At 38.1% G+C, this 16,715-nt stretch overlaps 1 long non-coding RNA gene across 2 annotated transcripts in view; it reads left to right on the forward strand.

Moving 5' to 3' along the window:
• The window catches only part of LOC122177057, a 28,387-nt gene extending 26,497 nt beyond the window's left edge, over nt 1–1,890 (forward strand). For both annotated transcript variants that reach the window (XR_006177927.1, XR_006177924.1), the window contains one exon: nt 915–1,890. This is a non-coding gene — a long non-coding RNA (uncharacterized LOC122177057). The remainder of the gene's footprint in view (nt 1–914) is intronic.
• Nucleotides 1,891–16,715: the final 14,825 nt, after the last annotated feature.

Below are 16,715 nucleotides of genomic sequence, written 5' to 3' on the forward strand. Positions count from 1 at the left end.
CTTCTCCTCACAAAGTCAAAACTGAGGCCAAATTCTCTATGTAAAAAGCAGCTATCCAAAGTCTTGGGCCACTGCTTATCTTGCTTCCAGGCCAAGCCATTTTTTTGCTATTGAATTATTTACTTAGGATGAGAGTCATCTATAATTATCACAGAAGCATTAGAATCCAACAGGACTTTGAATACATATTTAAAATGTTTACTAGTGTGTGAGCATATTCATTTAATGCCTTGAGAGACTTAGCTTTTCATTACAACTCCACATGAGGTTTACCCTCACTGGTTTTAACTTTCCAGACTGTAAGATGCTTGTCTCGGCTTTTTATTCTCTCTGTTCTTTTGTTTTGTGCTTCAGGACTTGGCAATGAGATGTACGATTCCCTTATGTGCACATACTGTGTGTAGTGTTTCAGGTTCTAATTTACACAAGAGACCATGGACTTTCCACGAAAGACTATGATTTGATGTATGCAGTGGCATTGTGTGATGTTTGTTGTTAGCTTTTGTCCTGTTTCTTTTCTCATTTGTGTGGATTGTACCTTACTATGCATGAAAAGCATTTAATAGCATTGTGCTGGATGTCTTGCTCATTAAATCCCTTTCGTAATTGTCCCACCCCTGTTGCAGTCAAAGCTAAACTGCACTAACATTTCCTTGTAGCTGTTAGATTTTGAAAAGCTTACTTTAAATAATTTTTTTTTCTTTTGTTTTCAGCATTTTGAGTCTTTTTTTTTTTTTTTTTTTTTTTTTTTTTGTAGATTACTTCTCAGAATGAAAGACAATGAAATATTTAGTAAGCTTGCTGGAAAAACTCTGGAGGCAGGATTTATTAATAGTGAAAATTCATTATTGATGCTGTTCTCAATTGGTGGGCATTTTTATTCCTGCTTACTTTTACTTTTTTTTATTTTGAAGATGGCTTAGCTGGTGGCTACTCACTGTGAAAAATCATTCCCAGTCTCCTGAGCTGACAGGTGACTTCATCCTTTGTGTTTGAAAGCTGAACCTCATGACTTGTGCCTATCAACTCAGTTCCACTTACATCAGCTAAGGAAAACAGTTTTGTGTTCCGGCTTTTCACGTGTTTCTCCCAAGGCTACTTCAGACTGTTCAAAACTGACTTCTCTTTTGACGGCTGCTCTCTTTGTACCAAAGCTTCACAGATGTATTTCCATCACCTCTGCCCTGACATTGACTTCTATTTCTCCCAATACTGTGGTCTGTGGTCCAGCACTTCCATTGCTCCATGATAAGGCTGCAGCTGGGGATTCTGGGGTGGAAGTAGATGTTTTCTTCTATTTCTCTAGTGATAGAGTTCCATGTACATGCGTTGCTTGGATTTCTAGGTGTTTCTGCATTATGCCTTCTGAATCATTTCCAAGGGTTTTCTAAGCTACTAATCTTAACATCACATTCTTAACACACACCTAAAGCATATGTGGCTGAAGTGATTGTTTTAGCAATGAAGTGATACAAACCCAGTACTCTGTGATGCTTAGGAGCAAAAAGTGCTGCTTTTAAATCTATTTCTCTGGGCTGTGTGGCTCAGGGCATCACACCATGATGTCACAGGGATTAAGATATTCATATGGAACATTCTAGTTTTTGATAAATAACAGTCCTTAAATGTACTGGTGTTCTATTCTTTGCCACCACTGACTATCCTGTGTGTTTGATCTTGTTATTTATAAATACTATAAGTAAATTTCATATGAAAAACTCAATACTCTGAATTTAAAGTGCTTTAAATCAGTGTTCTCAAAACCCCTCCCTCCCAGCGCTCCTTCCAGAATGCAGTCTGAGCAGTCTACTTCTTTATACTCTGCAGAAGGGCAGGGGAGCGAGTGCAGATTTGAAATCTACATATATCTTCTGGAAAATTGAAGCAGCACAGCATATATACTATTACAGTGTCCCAGCACTCTTTTTTTGCTTCTTCCTGTCCTTCTCTTTAATACTCAATGCTTCTTCATTCCAGCAAGGAGCACAGGACCCCTTTAGAAAACCTAGAAATCACATCCTTTTGGGCTCTGAGATGTACTCTAATGAAATTTCCTCATTAGCCCAGACTTTTCCATCTTGGGTGAGCTGGTATTATGTACCTGACAACTACAGACATTAAGACACAACCCACTGAGCAGAGAGATTGGAGTTCTGGTGCAGATAGTTATTGTGCCTTGCTGTCCAGCTTGGTGTGGGAAATTGCTTGTTAAAACAAGTTGTTCTCATATGCACCTGAATGGATAATGGATTTTAAGCAAAACTACAGTTAACCTGTTTGAGAAAGCACTTGTTGTACTAGTGGAACTTGTATTCTAGGTCCTTAATTTGTACTAATGTTTGCTAACTTTAAATCATTGCACCTCTGAAAACCTTATGGCTGATTCAACTCTGGAGGTCACTGCCCTCCGCTTATGCTTTGGGCAGGGAATGAGCTATCCCTTAGTAATTTCTTCTGAAATTGCAAAAGACCAAAATCTATTTCTCATTAAATTCTAGATCTGCTCTGACCTATTTTCTCATTTTATATTTAATAAGAAGTTTATAGAAAATAGACCTTTTCAGCTGTAGTAACCATACTGGTATAATGTTTTAGCCTTTCCATGAAATGCTGCTGCTCCTCATTTGGTAGTGGCTCTTGCTGCAGCAAGTCTCATTCCCTGTGCAAACAAATAGCTCGAAAATATTTTCATACCAAATGTGCACAAAATTACAAAGAGTTTAGTTAAATTCACAATAAGAAGTTCCTGCAGCATTTCTGGACATAACTCATTGGCAAGCTCAGCTGGCACTTGGAGCCCAGAGAGTTCCTTCCACCCACGTCTGTGCTTCAGCTGGAGCATCAAAGAGCCGGCACCGTATAGCGGCTATCCCTGCTTGTTGAGCTGACATGAGGCAAGCTATTATCATATAAATGAGATAAGGTCTCTGATAACTGTGGGTTGAAAGTAAAACTGAACCAGATTGCTCATGGCTGGAAATTTTAAGTGTACCTTTCTGTCTTGAATTTTTTTTCTTTAAAGTCTGTATATTTTTCATTCTATGCATTAGCCTACTCTCTAACCGATATAAAGAGCCCTTATGCTTTCCATTAGGCTAGCAGTTGTGAATCCATTTTTAAGGCTAGGACTTTACTTTGTTTTCGCCCTGTTGGCTATTGTGAAATCGGGATGCAAAAGTAATAAAACTGAGAATAAATTTGCTTTGAAGAAAACATGGATGTCAATCAGTGTTACAATACAGCACAATTTCTTCATTTAATTTTTAGAGAGTTTAGGAGGCTCTCCTGGGGCTGAACTCCTCCTTTGGGGATTAAGAGCTAACCTGTGTTCTTCTGGTGAATGATCATGTACTTATCTGATCATCTTTGTGGCCTTGTTGGTCATGTAGAATCAGTTTATGTATATAGTTGGCTGATCTTTTTTTCCGTAGCCCAGCATTTCCCTTAGAATTAGACAAGTGTTTGTGAGAGTGTCTTGGGCTTCCAGGCTTTGTAGCAGAGGGAGTGAGAAGGAAGTGGTGGTGTTATGTATTGCCTTACATATCTCACCTTGGTTCAACTGTATACGTTTAGTTTCAGGTAATGGCTGCAGCTATTGTTAATATTAGTTGCATATTTAAGGGAGAAAAAAAATTCTGATAGTAATTACTAAGTTATGGAATATTATTCTGAATAGAATAATATATAGAAGAATATCCTAGAAACTCCTTTTCCTGCCTCACTCAAACCTGTAATAAATACATGGAATAATACATATGTGATGTATCAAAGGGCCATGGTGTGTTGCACCTACTGGCTCTGCATTACTAAGTATAATTGGCTCTGAGGGTCCTTCTGGAGGCCACTGCTGTTTTATCAGACAAGTGTCTTGGTCTTTAACTTAGCTACTGAAAGTTTTTCCTCTCATTACTTCAAGTGTGAATTTTTTCTAAATAGTGTCTCCTTGGATGGTTTTGAAGACCTCTGCATATTAGTATATTAAAGCTAGAAATGAGTTTATAACCCTTTGATTAAACCAAATGGATAATATAAAACCACAGTGAGAAAAGTTTTTATGCTACATACATAACAACTCCATGCACAGATTTGCCTTTAATATATAAATAACTAAATTAAAGCTCAACTTGAATGCCGCTAAATTCTTGGGATATAATAAAAACTCTTACAAAATATTGCCTCCTTTAAGCAGTATCTTTCTTCATTTACTGTGCTACAGTCCAGTATTTCTGTTTACGCTTGCTACCATTTCACAGTGTCTGTCACTTCAATTTGCCCTCAGCAAGGGAGTTGCTGAAGGGCCGATTTTCCTTTCTTCTTTTTTATTTTTTTATTTTTTTTATTTTTTTTGGTGACTTGACAGAATGGCTAGAGAAATATCAAGCCCAAAGAGAAATGAAAAAGCTACACTTTGATCATCTACGTTCCCTACGGTATTATGAACTTTAATATAAGTTTTTAAACTTGAAGAAGAAATTCTTGGAAGGTGGATCAGATACTTCAAAGAAAACTGGCTCCATCTAAAGAATAAGGAATCTGTTCATCTGGAACACAGTGTATCCTCTTGGATATACGGATATCCAGGCATGTGAGTCATCCTATAGATGTGTTGCTGTCCAGAGGATACTGAAGCACAGAGAGAGAGAACATCTGATGGCCTAAGAAGAAACATCAAAAAATAAAGGCAGAGTGAGTGAATAACGAATGTTAAGATTAATATTTCAGCAACTTATTTAAAGTTATCTAGTTGCAGTGCTTGAGGCATTAAATTTGCTTGGGTGACCAGTGTGGAAAATCAGTTTATTTAAAACATTTTGCAATCTTGGAGAACTCAAAGTTTTTGGCCAACCTAATTCATTATTGCATATATTGGACAGAAAAAGTATAAATCCTATGCATAGCAAAAATTGATGGAGAAGTAGGAAATCTTGGACCTGAAAAGTGTGAAGAACATTTAAGGAGATGGAATCTGTACTTTCTGTTGTCTTGACTGTTCTTTCTTTGCAAATAGGAATACATGGGAAATTTCATCATAAGATTTCTAAGGTCATTCAGACCATATTTTTTGCACTGACTAAAGTTAATGTGCAAGGCAAAAGTTAAACCATCAACCCACAGGAAGCCAAAAGTAGTGAAAGCCAGTGGCTCAGTGATTCCAGTCTGTTATTGATAAATGTCAAGGTGTACATCATGACTTCTGAAATGGAGGAAGAGTGCTAATGCCCCCTGCATGGAGTTGCCTGCTGTGGGTTCTCAGCTGGGAGAGAATAGACTTGTGAAGGCATCGTCATATAAGCCTTTAGGTTGGACAAGATAAACTATCAAGTCCAGCCCTAAACTAGTTTGCCCCAGGTCCAGTACAAATTGCTCTCCCATCTTCCTTGTTCCCATTGTGAGAGGACTTGGGAGGGGCAATCATTGAAACGCAGCCTTATCTAAATTCTTTAAAGGGTTTATTTATGTTTCAGAGAGGACTGGAGCATAGAACTCTGATATATTTGTTAAACACGGGAAACAACTCAATATTGCTACAAACTGGTTCTTAATGATGAACGAAAAGGAATTAGTCTACATCTTATTAGTTATCATGCAATGGCAAGCTTTTACATTTCCAGCCTCCAGGCTGTTTTGTGTATGCATAGAGCACTATGGGTTTTTGTGATGTCACAACAGAAGACCTTGGGTTTTAATGATTCCCTGTCCTTTTCTCTCCCACCCCTCTGAATGATAGAATAAAGCTTTTCTGATTGCAGCTAAATAGAACAGTGTCCCCAAAGGCAGGCTAACAGATAGCTAAAGCTGAAGTATATAACTGATGCAGGGTTTTATATCCTCTGGAAAAAACTTTTGCCTTGCAAAAGTTTAACATTAAGCTATTTGCAGTGTGTACACTAGAGGCTTAAGTTTGATTGCTAGATATCAGAGCTGAAAAGGAATAGAGGAAAAAATCCATATTGTGTTATTGAAGACCGTGAATGTATCTGATGTTAAGGAATCTTCAGTGTAGCAGAGGATGTGTGCTGTAAGCCTTTAGATAACTCTATTTTAATTCCTTCCTGGTGTAAACAATACAGTGAATTCTGTCACAGACGTGGCTTTGAGCTCACTTGAATGTTTTCCTTCTACCTTCCTTGTTGGCATCTTTGTAGTATGAAAGGGGACGTGGAAAGGAAAGAAAAAAAAAATGTTTTCTGTGAATGGAAGCATTGGTAACTCTCTGTAAGCACTGAGTTCAGCAAGGAGAGGTTAAGAAACCTCTGCCTGTACAAATACCTCTGCAGCAGGCAGCAGATGCTTTTCTAGTGTTGCTGAGTTGGTGCCTGGAGGCCCACGTCAGCTCCAAGCTGCATGGGAGGACTCTGGTAGCAGCAGGCAGAACCCTGATGCATTCCGCCATGACAGCTGCCTCCTTCATGTTGCAAGATCTTACCCTGCTGGGAAATGGTGCAGGCAGCTGAAAACAAATCCTTCACAGATTGGCATCAAGTTAGCGTATTTGTCAGCCAGGCTCTGTATTTATGGCAAGTTTGCTTGAGGAAAGCTTGAAATACTCACTGCCTTAGTAGTAATGTGCCATAATGAGGTGTTTTCAGGTTTTCCAATCAGCACACATGTTGCTCTGTTGGCCAGATGTCCCTTTGAAACTATCTCATCTGAATTATACCTCCTTACTGTCAGCACTCACTTTTTCTGAACATCTTAAATACAGCCCTAGAGTCATATTCAACCTTTAAATCCTGAACAGAGTGTAGTTATTATTCACCTTACAGTTAATTCTCTGACAGAATTTCCGCAGGGTATGAATTTTTTTTTGAGTCTTCCTTATGGAGTTCTTCAAAGCTTACGAATAATCTTTATTTCTTTCTGCACTGGGGAACTTTGTTTCACAAACTTGTTAAGGTCTGACTGCGGAACAAATCATTAGTAGCATAGATACTGAGCTACTAAGTCTTTGTAGCCTAATTAAAAGCAAGCTCCAACTGGAGCCTGTTTAGGTCAAATACCCTGTGTGATCTCACAGCAAAAACAACTGCTTCATTAGCAAATGACTGGAGAGTCACGCTAAGCAGGACTTGTTTCAGTGCCACAGTAGATGAGATTGTCCCATGTTTGATCAGCCGACATAAAGTCAGCATGGGGATTGCTGTTGGGATGAGTTGGTATGTGGGTGATTTTTCCATCTCTCCTCCAAACTAATGTGCAGAATATTGCAAGGGCATGCATCTGGGGGGTCAGATCAGCAAATAAGCCTGTCTCACACTGAAGCTATCTTATCGTTTCTTTTCACTGTGTGCTTAATGCTTTTATTAGAATAAAACTCGTAATTCCATTAGTATTTAGATTGTGCCAGTACCCAATTCTGAACACTTCAAAACACTTGACACTTCAAAAGTATTTAAGAGTTCTGAAATATTCATAAAGCTTCCTTTCTTGCCTTTAGCCATCTTTTTATCTAATTTGTACTCCTTGGTGTAATGATGCAAAGACTTGAGACAGTGTGTAAGTCCGGAATAGAGCTTTTTACTGTTCCTCTGATGTGTTTGCCACTTGCAGAAACGGCATCCTCAATTAAGACAACAGAGAAATTGTTGAATGTGATAGGTCTGGTACAGTCTTGGTATCTACAAAGAGTTGTATGTTGCCTCTTGAATTGAGCCAAGTATCCCCATTGGTGCCTCTTACGCAATCTCTGCTCTCAGTTGAAGACTCCAGGTTTAGAACACAAAACGAACAGACAAAAATAAATAATCATAACCAACAAAATAAAACCAAACTCACAATGCAAAGAGGTTGTGAAAATGCCTGAACATACCATCCTAAATATTTGTTTCACACTTGTGCTAATTGAGATTTCTTCTCTGGTAGGTCATTGGTATAAAAGGGTAAAAGTTTGCAGGGAAAAGTGATGGCAAAAATAAAAGTAAAGTTATCTATGTGTACAGATATACGGTTTCTAAGGTTTTACACAGCCAGTTCACCTCAGATTTTCTATAAGTATATTCCTTTCAACCATTTACATAGTACCTATGGCATTGGACTTTTGACCCTACTTTGTGTAGTTCATTATGTACTGCTGAAAACTTTCTGTGGTATCTGCATTCATTTCAGTGCTTCAAGAGGGTTAAAAATCCAGGCTAATGTTTTTTTTCCTTGTCTATTAAGTTCTTTGTTTCAATAAAAGGAGGTTTAAGTGACAACCTTGATAAAATGACAAGAGTTATGTAAGAGGTAGCAAGGCTAGGCTTTTATGAGTACTAAATGGAATCTATAGCAGGGTACAAGCACATACTACTTATGCTTACAGTAGAATTAAATCTGAACAAAATGCACTGGAATTAAATAACATAAAAGTAATGAAATGATGTTCATTCCAAAAATTCTCCAAATATATTTGATGTTTATACTGTAATGTTGTATTTTGACAAATAAGAAAAAGCTTAGAGGATATCTAGATCATGAAAGACTACTTAAAAAATACTAGGCAACTGCAACTTTATGTATCAATAAATACTTAGGCTTTTAAGAGACTTTAAAAGCTATTGTTGGCTATGAAATCATCAGTTGCTGTCTAGAAGAACAATATTTGCAGCACTTATTCAGTAAAATGTGTAGCATAAAACCCTCAGAGTAATAAACAACATAATAAAAACTGTCAGTGGCTTAATTGTTTAAAAGGTGCCTTCGAGCCTGAAACCAAGACCACATAGTTAGAATAATGACTTAAGGTATTATAAATTTATGTTCAGTTATTTGCCTGGCTGTGGATGTTTTCTTCATGACCCGTGACCTGTGTCTTTGTAGCTCTGCATGCTGGTGTGGATATGCAGCTGTATCTCTGCTCTGCAAAGCAGATCCTTGCTTACAAACTGCATGCACACTTCTCACTTTACTCTTGTGGATAATTAGCCATATCAGCTCCAGCCAAAGCACTCGTGATTTATCTATTTTATTTTACATGTGTGATGGGTGAAGTCAGTGCTTGCAGCTCTGCTGATAAATGGGACCTTGTTAAATAATGGTATCTCAGCTGGATCCCAAAACAGGGATGATATTTCCTCTCCATTTCCCACTGCAAAATACTTGTAGTCTTGAATGGGTGCCATATTACATCAGGGAAAAATGTTTTTGGTGGTTCTGGATAAAGATTTGTTTTCCTATTGAAATAACACTTATTCATGTGGAATATCTTCTTGCTCAGGTTCAGCTGGCTATTAGTCCCCTTTCCATGTAGCTCTCTGCCTAAATATTTGTTTCACCAGAACAAAATGAACTAAAGCAAGTCTACGTCCTACATTATAGGACCCTCTTCTGAAGGAGGAGTCTTTTCCCTGGTGCCATGCACAGGTGGGCGGCACTCAGGGCACTTACTGTAACTGAGGGCTGGTAGATGCCAGTTCTGATTTGGTCTGGGTGCAAGCTAAGGGGTTAATCCTTTCACGTTTTTGTATGTGTGTCTCACTGTCACTTGAGGTTGCCAAGCTGATGCCAGCATGCATATGACATTGCCACCCAGCAAGTCTCAACAGGCTAAAACTCAGTGTGACCTGAGTGACAGACTAACATTCAGTTCAGTGTGAATATATGAAGGGTAAGATGAAACTGGTAGACCTAGTTTTTAACTATCTAGATGAAAGGATTCTGGAATAATGTTATATTTTTGGAATGCAAGTGTTGTATTTTATTCTACTTATCTACACTGTTGCTTCTTATCAGCACTGTTGGAGGGAGGATGTGGCTGACAAGTTAAATTACTTATGTATGAAAGTGGAGTTTCTTGATTCAGGGCTCTGCCTGGCCAGTGTTTGAGACAGCCCAACTGCCAGCTAAATCCTATCCTTTACTGCTGCCAGACATGTCCCAGAGAAAGGATTAGATGTATCTGAGGGATGTGAACAGAGAAATATGTGAACTTGTAGGGCATCCTGCTCTAAATTCAGTTGTGGTAATTGGTTTAGTTTTTTTATTTTTTTTTTAATTGTTCTTTTCTGCAAGCCATGGGAAAGATCAGTCAGTAGGGAACTACAGTGTGTTCTTCTGAACGCTTGCCTTTTTCCTCAAATATTCAAACTAAGGACCCCGTTCAACCATCTGTAGGTCCTTCACACACTTCACTGTCCTCTGGAAGTGTACCTGTGTGGGCTGAGAAGCAGTGCTCTCTGGATGCTACCATTGCCATCGTCTGACTTTAGAATTCTCCATCCATCCACCACTGTCTGCATCCCTCCACCTGTTAGTGAAGTGACACAGCGCAGATCTGAAAATGTGATAGACTAATGATATGTCTTTGTATACTTGAAGGTTGTAGGTTTATTATTTTGAAAGGGTCTTTGTCAGGACTGTTGAGTTGATGTGCACAAAAAACAGAGGTAGTGAGTCCAGAATATTATTTCCGACGTAACCCACCTCCTATAGCATTTTCTGCCCAAATAATGAGATATTTGAGCCTTCAGTTCAGATATTAGCCTTTGGTCAAAAACACTTATGGGTCTCCCTTGTGTTATTCCAGAATACTAATAGAATATGGAGCACAAGAGAAAGAAAAAGCATTAGCCTTTACTTGATTCTCTGTATCTTCGCTACTGTTTAACACTTACCCAGCATTGGATCAGCCCTTGCTTAGGGCCTTTCCACTTCAGTGACCTTGTAGCACGATGCCTCGTGCAATGGAAATGTCTGGGCAATTGGCACTGAGCCAGCGTGCTTCCTCACCGAAGCTGCCATGATCCTATCTGTTTATGTGTTGCTATGGGGACACCACTTATTTTTCTTTGGATATGTATCTGAGCAATATGTGATGTAAGCAGGTGTAGCTTCAGATGGTTGATATTTAAACTGATTACAAAGCTTTCATTTTCCCTGTTTGGCAATCTAAGGCATTATTTATAATTCTATTATAAAAGCTCCTGGCAAAAACTGTCTAGGATTGTGGCTTCAAAACCTAGAGACTAAACAATTACTGCAGCAAAGATTTCAGTGTGCCATCTGACACGCTGCAAATTGCCCAGCGTATATAATCCTATTAATGGAAGTGGAGAGATGAGGTCCTTTTATGCTCAGAATCAACAAACGCTGCAGACTAAATCTTGCTTATCTCGAACAGCTAACTAAATAGCAATGAGAACTGAATCTGATAGTTGGCTCCCTGACTCACCAAGTAAACACAAATAATGCCACATACTCTGAAACTGCCAGTGAAATCCTGCTGCTGCCTTTCATCAAAGAATCACTAAAATCTAGTTGTTTCCCTTCCACAAACCCAGGCCTGCTTGCATTTTTTTTTCATGCTTAAGTTTTCTTTGTGCTTCAGTATTAGCAACAGTGTTCTATTTGCCCAACTCATATAAATGCTTCCACTTCTGTTTTCAATCTCAACATAAAAGAGACTCTTCTCTGTCATGAGCTCTATTACTTTTCAGGAAATAATATTCAAATATTCCTTTGAGAAATTATGTATTACAAAAAAATACTAATGAGGTCCCAGTGTCAGACCTTCAGAATTTAAGAAACAAAAACAATCAAGGCCCAATGCAGTCTCTGTTAAGCACAACTGTGTGCTTCTGCTGCTATCAAGTTTTCATTTAATTTTGTGCTAAGAAAAACAAGAACTTTGTTTTTCTCATTTAATAAGGGTTTTTGTATATTACTTACAGATTTTGAAATTATCAATTTTTTATTTTGTAATTGTATGATTATCTTCCATTTTTGCTAAAGGAGTTATGGTTAGAAATGCAAAGTTGCCTGTGGACAAGCCTCAGAATGAAATGGCACACATTGCTGCTTGGAGACTGAAAAGAATCAGTGAGAGATGGAGATTATGACTTCTGCCTCCAACAGGCATGGGCACTGATGTTCTCACCCTGTCTTATCAGCTATGTTCTCATTTCCTTGGCCTGAACTTTTCATCCTCTTTCAGTCACTGGTCCCAAACCTGCCTCCCTTCTATACCAATCCAGAGCTCCTAAAGCATTTTTAGGGAGATTTTTTTTATGCTGTGTCCCCCTGACTCCACACAATTTCTGGTGTTAGTGTTTTGCAATTGATATTTACAGGTGTCAGAAGTCAAAATGAATGTTTGGACTCATTCTCTATTTAGTGCTGTTGTCATCTTCTAGGAAGTAAGCACTTGCAGAAGTTAAACTGAGCTACTTTTACCATTTCTACTTTAAAATCAAAGTAAAACAAATAAACATATGGGTGGTACACTTGGTTCTTATCTTAGATGTTTGATAAGGCAGATGGTGTCTCTCTCGCTAGGGAACATACAGAGAATCATGATTTGGGTTCAAAAGAACCTCCAGAAGTCGGCCACTCTAATCCTCTGTGCAAAGTAGCTCTGTCTAGAACAGATTGCTCGAGGTTGTGTATGGTCATGATCCTGCGTGTATTGAAGCCTGTGGATTGCTCCAGAATTTCTTGGACACTCCAGATTTTCTGAAGAGTTATCTGCTACCCTCTGTGTTGGTGGGGTGAAACAGTATGCCTTAATGGGTTTAGTGAAGATACAGGGGGTCAAAACAGACAAATGCAGGAAAGGCTATACTGCAATTTGCTTTTGGAGGAAAAAAAAAAACCACAAATAAATCCTAAACAAATGAAAAAAGCCTCGTTTCCATCCCCACTTTTGTTTTTGTGTGTGTATGTTTTTGGGTTTTTTTTTTTGGTAGGTGATGTGTGTTTTAAAGTGCCGAGCTTGTAGAATGTGGAAGTGAACTCAGTAGGTCACAAATAATTGCCAAGGAATTTCATACCCTTCCCAGAAAACTTCCCTGTGAGCTGCTACTGCACACCACACACCGTGGGTATTTATTCTGAAGATAACCCACAGTGTTTCTAATGCCTTTTGTTGCATGTGCTGTGCATTTCCCGTCGTGTGATGTAATGCAACATGGCATGTGGTGTTATAAATAGAACGATGAGATCTTGCAAAAACCTGCCTAGCAGGCAAATACAATCTCTCTTCTTTTTTTTCTTTTTTTTTCTTTTTTTCTGCAAGATGTGCTTTTTTTTCTTGCACCTTCCTTCTCTGGTTCCCAATGAGTGGCTAGATTAGAATGGCTTTTCCTCCCAAATTCCTTTTATTTTTCAGCAGCACTGCAAAACATTCACGAGGGCAGTGTCTTCTGTCAGCTCCTGCCTCTCCTATCATCTGTGTCCATGCATTTCTAATTTGCTCAGTGCTACGGGCAAGATGTTAATTTTAGTAACCTTGTGTAATTACTCTGAAGTCAGTGGAGTTAATGCTTGTGTACAACACTTCTCCAATCAGAATCTGGCTTTATGTTGTCTCAATGTATTGAATGTAACAAAACCAAACCTTCCAGTAAATTCAGTCCTTAACCTCTGTGGCTTTCGCAGCAATGCCACTGGTGGAATAATATTAAGACCATGTTTTAAAATAGACTATAGCATCAGAGTTACCAACGTGGCTATGTTTGAGCAGTTCCCTGGGCTTTCTGGCAGTGATACTGCTCTGCAATTTCATGGTCCCCAGCTTGTTCTGTTCTCTCTGCAAGAGTGCTGTGTTACTATATTTATACTCAACAGTTAAGAATACTGCTTCACCAGCATTTATTTCTAGAACTGTTTGGGTTTCCAGGCAAGCTTCTTCTCTGAGTCCCGAACCAAGAATAGTGCTTTCTAGCTGTATCTTGTATGAGTTGAAGGCAATATATCAATTGCCTGCTGATAGGCATTAGTCTAAAACATCAGCTGTAAAGCTGGATTAATTTGAACTCTCTCTTGTATTTGTCTACTGAAAAAAAAATAAATATGTATAACTAAAGTATTTTATAGGAGAGAGGCTGTGCCGTACTTCACTTTGTTCCTGAAGTGTGAAGAGGAACAGTCAAATGTAACCAAAAAATAGTAGGCTTATTTAAACCTTCCAACTGTTAGTGAGTCAATACAGAAGAAAACATTATCCAGGGAAAATGTTAGCACATGAACGCTGCATTGAGTTGAAACTCCACACATTGTGTTTGGCTCAGTAATTTAAGCAAAACAAAACAGATTCTGCCTGAAGCAACACAGCCCTTGTTAAATTTCACAACTCATGAAACATTTGCAATGCTATAGTGTTACAAATTAAAAGCATGTTTATATGCATGATTAGATGCATATCAAGGAATAGTAAAATCTTTTTTTCTTTACTCTTTATCTTTCAGTTATGCTGAAAATGATCTTTTATTAAACCTTATCTTCTGTTCTGTCATTTTTTCCTTAAGTTTTGAGTATTCCACATCCCCATTTAGATCTGCTGCACGTGTCATTTTCTTTTTGTCTTCTTTAAGTGTTGTTCTTTGCACCAGGATTTCTTCTCTCTTAATTTGTTCTCCTCCACTTGCAAGAATTTATTTTTATATAGTAGAGAAAAGTAGTCTGACAAAGTAATGAAAACAAATGCTGCTCTTTCTTCCATCAGAGAATATTTCTCTTCTAAACTAGTGTGCTTCTACGTACAGACCCCGTGCTCCTCATCAGACACACATGAATATACTATGGGCTGCAATTCAAAACATAGAAATTCAGGACTTTTTAGCTGCTAAGTAGGAAGTAAGATAAGTTCAGGGCCCTCCACTGCTTCCTGAGGAGCAGAACAAAGTGTTACAATGCTTGAACTCTTTGGTCTCTAATTTTCTTTCTTGGAAACCAAAATATCTGATAAAAAATAACCATAAGAAAGTGCAGTTGCTTATAAAACCTACATAAAAGCTCTTAATTGCTGACATCTTGTCTCAAGAATATCCATATTCTTGATGGATAAACATAAAGAGGTGACTAAATAATCTAAGTACATGCTTAGGGCATTCTTGTACATTAAATGTTCAGTTGAATTATATATTTGCGACTACATTAAAGCCTGTGCTCAGCAATGCAATGAAATCTGAAGTTAAGCATGGCTTTAGTAATCTCCTGGGGTTAAGGAATGACTTGTAGTAAATTGAATAAGTTTTCTAAAACTACCCAAAGTTTTGTTCTGGTAATTGTCTTGTAATAGGACATACAGAACAACAGAAACTCTTACTGGGGTGATGAGGAGAACCTGAACTCCTTACTTCTGACCTAATCCACTGGTGGAAAGTGTCTGAGATGTCTTAAGGTATCTCCAGGTTTTCCAGTGCTATTATCTCTGCTACTAATTGCCTGTAATCATGCAGTAAGCTGGTATTGCAAAGAAAAGATGCATCTGCAGTTAGTACCATGTTTTTGTGTCAGTCAACTATCCTGTAAAACATTGTTTAAGGCAATGAAACAGCTTTTTACATCTTTTATCAAATCTGATGTTTTTATAGGTTTGCTTTTCCACTGTACTCATGAGAGATTCCCTCATACTGAAAATCCAAGCACAGACTTGCTTTTCTGGGGCAGGGGGAGAGTGGTTATTCCTTATGCTACATTTGTTCACATCTCATATCATCTGGCTGTAGTGTGAGCTTACTGTGAAGTGTCTCCATGACCCCTCTGAGAGTACTAAAGAGCTGGAATTGGAGAGTGCTAAAGAAAGGAATTACCTGAAAATCAAATGACATGTCTGGGACAATGCAAACTCGAGTAATCCATTCCCAGACTTTTATTTTGCCAGAGACTCTCCAATACATAGATTTTCCTGGAGACAAAGTAACTAAGTAGTGATGGAAAGTAAGCTAAGGAACTCAAGACTGCTGATGTGCAGTGGCTATTTCATGGTTTTACTTCTGAGCTGCTGAGACAGCCAGAAGTTGTTGTTGTTGTTATTATTATTATTATTATTATTGCAAAGAAAAGCATTATGGAAAGTGGAGTATAAGACTATATAGAAGAGCAGTCTCCTGCCAAATGCTGGCAGTAAATCATTGACTTCTTGTTTCTAGACAGAATCTTTGGCAGCCTTAGAGCTGCTGCAGGGGAATGGGATGTACTTTGGTCACACAGTGGCAAAAGTGGTGGTAACTGCAGCAGGAACTCTGCATATTTGTATTTTAGTGAGCCAGTTTGACAGGCTGATTTCCTCTGTCTTTGTGGCAAATGCCTATGGCGCAGTTGTGCCATAGTTGTTTTGCCTTTTTTTTTCTTTTCATTTTTTCCCCATCCTAATAATAAAGCTCAAAAAAGAAATAATAATAGTAATAAATCCATGCTTAATAAGACTGTGATCAAATGATAAACGTTAAGGGACATGTTCCATACCTCACAGCAGCATATATGGTCAGCATCTTTTAAAGTAAGTGATGAACCAGAAACTTCTCCATTTATTAAGCCTCAGAGCACATCACAGCTGCGCATTGATTTTTTTCCTCTTGAAGTTTGTTTGAATTTGTGTCCATTTCTTTCACAATTGCATTTCAGGTTAATGATTTTACACCTGAACTCAGCATATAGTAGACTTTTCTTCACCATGCTTGTCTTGAATACTGGAACAGATGAAATGTCAGGCCAGCAGTGTTCAAAGTTATTCTGATGTCAGACTAACTTTTCTATCATGATTGTTAAGTTCAGCTGAACTAGATACAAATTACCTTCTTTTATTTTTTGTATTCTCTTGAATTTTTCATGCTTATTACTAAATAAAGAGTCAGTTTATCATCCTACAGATTTATACTGGAAATAATTATCTTCTCTAACCTCTGAGAATCGATGCAATAAGCTATTCTTGAGATCTATCCTACCAAAATAGGTGTTTAAAAATGTTCTCTGAATGAGTAATTTTTTTCTGTGTTATCTGAAGGGAGAAATAGATT

This window comes from Lagopus leucura, unplaced genomic scaffold (assembly GCF_019238085.1).
Source record: "Lagopus leucura isolate 7727_CA_CO unplaced genomic scaffold, USGS_WTPT01 Super-Scaffold_1, whole genome shotgun sequence".
Classification (NCBI taxonomy): Eukaryota; Metazoa; Chordata; class Aves; order Galliformes; family Phasianidae; genus Lagopus; species Lagopus leucura.